Here is a 5,701-nt window from a genome sequence, read left to right as displayed (position 1 = left end):
ATCTTTTCTCCATTGATAAGAATGTTGTTTATTGGTCCAGTGGTGAGGATTTTTGTTTTCTTTACATTGAGATGTAATCCATACTGAAGGCTATGCTCTTTGATCTTCATCAGTAAATATTTTAAGTCTTCCTCACTTTCAGCAAGCAAAGTTGTATCATCTGCATTTCGCAGGTGGTTAATGAGTCTTCCTCCAATCCTGATGCCACGTTTTTCTTCATATAACCCAGCTTCTTGGACGATTTTCTCAGCATACAGGTTGAATAAGTATGGTGAAAGAATAAAACCCTGTTGTACACCTTTCGTAATTTTAAACCATTCAGTGTTCCCATGTTCTGTTCGAACAACTGCCTCTTGGTCCATGTACAGATCCCTCATGAGCACAATCAAGTGTTCAGGAATATTCATACTTTGTAAGAGTGAGGCTTTTTTAAAATTCAGTTTTGTAATATCGGACACCAAACCCAGAAGACACGGGCAGAAAGCCTGCGTGTCCATTTTGCAAAGAATTTTGTTCTCCTAGCTTGAGAAAGTCCCTTCCGCTGTTTCTCATTGACTGAGTACTATGGGGTTAACAATCTTCTTGGAAGTCGCCTACTTTCCCTTGATGGTAGCATTCTAATTTAAAGTTGCTAGTCATTGAAAAAAAGTCATTTTTAAAAAAATTAATGCATTCACTTTTATTTCTTTTGATCTCTACTTGTGATACAGATATTTCATATGTAACAGGGTTAAATGGTTTGTGCACGTTTCATGTAAACCTGAGACAGAATAAAAGCTAAGATAGTTATGTAGTCACCTGCTAAATTCTAACTAAGACGACTCATAAGAAATTCACCATCACCACTGAGGAATTCTACCTCCCCCAGTTCATCCCGCTCACATACCCCAGATGCATAGGCCACTGTTGCTATGTTAATCAATAATCTATGTCTGATCTAGCAATTTTCTGGACCCCTTATTCTTGAAGATGGACCATCTTGAGAATTTATTTCTCTCAACTGTGACTCTGTATAGGGTTCCCAAGGCTGTAAATCTTTACAAGAGCAAAACGCCTCACCTTTCTCCAGCAGAGCCTCTGGTGGATTTGAACTGCTGATCTTGTGGTTAGCAGTCTACTGCTTCTCCTATAGTGATATGCCAGGATTCTATAAGCCTTTATTATATGAGTAAAGGTCAGGAAAGGAGACTCTACGAGACACCAGTGCTTTGCAGGAGAATAGCTATGTATTATTAACTAAAGTTTAATAGAAATAATAAAAACATGAATATGGGAGTTGAAATAATTTTCTATAGTTGAAATAATTAATGCAGAGCTATAATAATTTTTGACTTTGTAACAAGTTTCTTTAGAGGTCACATTTATTGCTAAACTCTGGGGCATGTTTAAGTAAATCCCTGTTGCTAACCTCTCAGGAATATGTTACATAGTGTTGCCTATGTGACAAGCAGTTCTATCACAAACCAATGCCAAGAATTTGAAGCATCTGTGCTTGAGATTTATTAATAGCCATGGAGGGAAAAGACACTCATTGGGTATTTCAGGCATTTTAAATATGAAGGGATAGTTTGAGGGGACCCTTCGTTTCAGGAGTTAAATACTAATTTCACTCTACTGCAATCCATTGAAATATGTAAGTTAAGCCCTATGATTACTTTGATATAGGGGTTTGGGATGCTGCTCCTTTAATAATGCTTTAATAATGATTCTAGCACCTTTGGGGGCTTGGTAATGGCGCCGACTTGACCCTTTTGTTGGAACATTTAGGCACCACTTTCAGATTCCAGGCATAGAACTGGTGTAGATTCTTTGGCATAATGATTTGAAGCTCAAATTTAAAAGCACCATTTTCTCTAGCCAAGAAATCTGAATTCATATCTCTCACATCTCCTGATTAACTGCCAAATGTCCCTTTTGAACTGGACTTTAATTTCAACTACCCATGAAAGAGCACGAATCTCCTGATCTTTCACAGAACATTCTTCACATTGCACTTCACTTTCATTTGCCCTTGAAAGAGGCTGTCTGTCCAACTGGCCCTCACACGGGTGTCCTTTTCAAATTGGTTTTCCATCTCACTATAAAAGTTCTCATTTAAAAATATGCTCTTGGTGATATGAAACTAGGAGTTTATTTATCTTTAGAGTGAATTGTTGTGGCTTTTAATTTCTTCTTTGTGTTCAAAGTGATGGGCCTCACAAGGTGAGAGAGAGAAAACAACAAAACACCAAGGTGCCTGTTATGGATTGAACTGTACCCTCCCTCCCGCCCCATATGTGTTGAAATCCTAATGCCTATAATTGTGGATGCAATCCTGTTTGGAAATAGAACTTTCTTTGTTATGTTAATTAGGCCATACTCTATTAGGACGGGTTCTAAATTTAATCGTGTCTGAGTTATATAAAGAACAGATTAGACACAGAGATATGAAAACACTAGGGAAGACGGATACATATGTGTGGATTATCTACAGGCCAACAAACCTAGGAATGCTTGGGACTACCTACAAAGAAGGGATTGTCGTGGCTGAGATCCTGATTTGGACTTTTAGTCTCCAGAATTGTGGGAAAATACATGTCTATTCTTTAAAGCCTTCTACTTGTGGTATGTCTTTCTTCTTCTTCTTCTTTTTTTTTTTTTTAAAGGTTTTTATTGTGGATTGAGTAAAAGTGTACAGCGCAGATCATCAGTTTTACGCAAATTATATACCTTGTTTCATTACAATGATTACAGTCCCCTCCCATGTACCAGTGTTTCTCTTTATTCACTTTAGCTTTTTTTTTTTTTTTTTTTTTAAAAACACTCAGGCCTATATGGAGTCCTGGTATGGTGCTGTGGGTTAATGCGCCAGACTGCAAAGCCATTTGAACAGCAAGGTTGGCAGTTCAAGCTTACCAGCGTCTCCTTGGAAACCCTATATAGGGTCGCTACGGGTCGGAACCGACTCGACGGCACTTCACAACAAAAGGAATATATAATAATTTACCCCACCACAGGGCACATTCTGCAAGTCTGCCTCCCGACCGCCATCTGTGGTATTTCTTTTACTAAGGAATGAGGACAGTGCCACAGCTGTTGCTGTTAGTGCTGTTGAGTTGGTTCCGACCTATAGCGACCCTGGATAGGGTTTCTGAGGAGCAACTGGTGAGCTTCAATCACCAACCTTGCAGTTCAAACTGACTTTGCAGCCCAGTGCATTAATCCACAGCGCCACGTCAGGACTGTAAGAGCTCCCAAAGTGAATTTTGTCAATATGATTTCTTGTAAATCAGACAGTTGCAAACATGACCTCCACCGTTGGTGTAAATATGTCCAGTTATTTTAATACAATAGAGATAGAGACAAATTTGGTATTATTAATGAAGAGATAAGACACAGGCTCCAATGTAACAACGATTGTGAGGGTGGTGCCTAGATAGGGTCGCTATGAGTCCGAACCAGCTCAACTGCACAAACCAACAACAATCTGTCTCAGTCAGTGCTGACTCTGGTTCTTTTTTCCCAGCCTCCTGCTACACATTAGCACCTCCACCAGAGGGCAGGCAGTCAAAGAGAAAGGAAAGGACAAGAAAGGCTGCAATCCAGCAAAGATCTTGAAGCTATCTAATCTCCTCTCTGAACCCATTCCTCAGAGGTCCTGGTGGGTGTCTAGCTTATGAATGAAGGCATTAGTTGTTGTTGTTAGGTGCCATTGATTCGATTATCACTCATAGCAACCTGATTACAACAGAACCAACCACTATCTGTTCCTGTGCCAGCCTCAAAATCTTTGTGAAGCTTGAGCCCATTACTGCTGCCACTGTGCCAATTCATCTTGTTGGGGGTTGGGGCTCTTCCTCTTTTTCGCTGACCTTCCACTTTACAAAACCTGAAGTCCTTCTCCAGGGACTGGTCCCTCCAGATAATATGTCCAACGTATGAGAGAAAAAGTCTTGCCATCCTGGATTGTAAAGATCATTCTGGCTGTACTTTTTTTTTTTTTTTTTCACTTTAAGTAATAAAAAATTATTGAGAATTCCTGGGATGGTGGTTATCTCCTCCCAACCTTGAGGGAGGAAAATATCACTGTAGCAAATCACTGAGAAATCACACCCTATTCAAACACCCCTGGAGAAGAGGAAAGTCTTTTCCTTGAAAAAGGGTCAATCTTCCATTAATCTAAGAGGGGTTGGGAGGAGAGAGGGAACCATCACATGATACTGGGACTAGCTAGGAGTGTGTTGGACCCCTGGCCGACTCCTTGAAAACCAGGTGAGCAATAGATCCACTTCCTCTCATGCAGTAAAGTTCTCTGTCACCAGGCTCATTTTTTAGTCTTGATGAAGCTGTCGCTTCTTCAAGTGAAACTTTTGTCCTGGAGGGTTTTTTTTTTAAGTTTTTATTGTGAATTTAGTGATAGTTTGCATGGGAGAACATCGATTTTACACTCATCCTATCGTATTTTGTTTCATTGCAATGATTATAGTTTCATCCATGCATCATCATTCAACAATATTTGCTTCTAGTCCCTGTGTTTTTTTTTTTTTGGGGGGGGGGTGTTGTACACAAAAACACTCAGGAATATATAATAATTTAAACAACCAAAGGGTACATTCTGCAAGCCTGCCTCCTGGCCGCCAGCACTCAGTCTTTTTCTTTCCAGGAGACTAGAGTCCTCAGCTGCTCTCTCTCTCTTCTTGCCCTCATCTCTGCCCATCCTGGAGGTTTAACACAAGATTGTCAGCAGTGAGATAGATACAATTCTGTGAGGTGACCCTCTTGGAGATGTTCTGGGTGGCCTGGATTTTGCACACTTTGATGTAGCCAGGGTTCTTGCTTAGTGCTTCTACAAGCATCTTGGCAGCCTGTGCCTCACCCTCAGCCTGCACTGTCTTTTACCGCTGTTCCAGCTTTGCCTTTTTCACCAAGAACTGGGCCCTCTGGGCCTCTTGCTGGGTCACTTGTTTGCCTTTTGCTAAAGTTCAGCTCTGTGATGGCTACATCATCCAGGATGAGGGTAAAGTCCTTAGCCCTCTCTGTCAGCTCCTGTTGGATTAACAGGGACACCTGAGCCCTCTGAATGATCAGCTGTGAGGCATGAACTTGGCCTCCACACTCCTGAGCACCTCACTGAGGATGGATGTCAACACTCGCTCCTCTTAGTCTAGCCCGAGGTGCTGGCTGGTACATGCTGGGAAGTTCCATGGCATTGGGTCGAGAAAGTACTCGCAAGGAGATGTTCACCAGCCACAGATCTTTAACGCCTGTAGGGGAGGAGATTTTTCGGGGTATGGGCCGGATATCATAGATGATGGGGTACTGGAATCAGGGCATCCTGAAGTGAAGGTCCTCTGCCAGAATGGTGTCCTGCTTCACAGAACCGATTCGATTAAAGAAGATGGCCAGAGGGCCACCTTCCACGATGAACACGGACTCACAGATGTCATACGCCACGTCACTCCCCGAGAGCTGGCAGGCAGCTGTCCCGCTAAGTCTTTCACATTCTGGGCCATATCTGTGCCTGAGACCGGTGGGACCAGGGGTCAGAGGGGGTACCAGCCTGTCTCTACCCCACCCCAGTTCAGGGATCATACCCTTCACATGAGGGTCCAAAGCCCACAGTCTGGCCATACTTCTTAAAAACACAGATTGCTTTGTTCTTCTATGATGCTTTTAATATTTTTCTCCAACATCATAACTCAAATGCATCAATTCTTCTGCA

General features: G+C 41.9%; 1 pseudogene; it reads right to left on the bottom strand.

The window, feature by feature from the left end:
- Window positions 1-4,303: 4,303 nt before the first annotated feature.
- LOC102830466 lies at window positions 4,304-5,492 on the bottom strand (annotated as a pseudogene).
- Window positions 5,493-5,701: the final 209 nt, after the last annotated feature.

This window comes from Chrysochloris asiatica, unplaced genomic scaffold (genome assembly GCF_000296735.1).
Source record: "Chrysochloris asiatica unplaced genomic scaffold, ChrAsi1.0 scaffold00051, whole genome shotgun sequence".
NCBI lineage: Eukaryota > Metazoa > Chordata > Mammalia > Afrosoricida > Chrysochloridae > Chrysochloris > Chrysochloris asiatica.
Note: the sequence above shows the minus strand (reverse complement) of the source record. Positions and strands in the feature narration are given on the sequence as shown.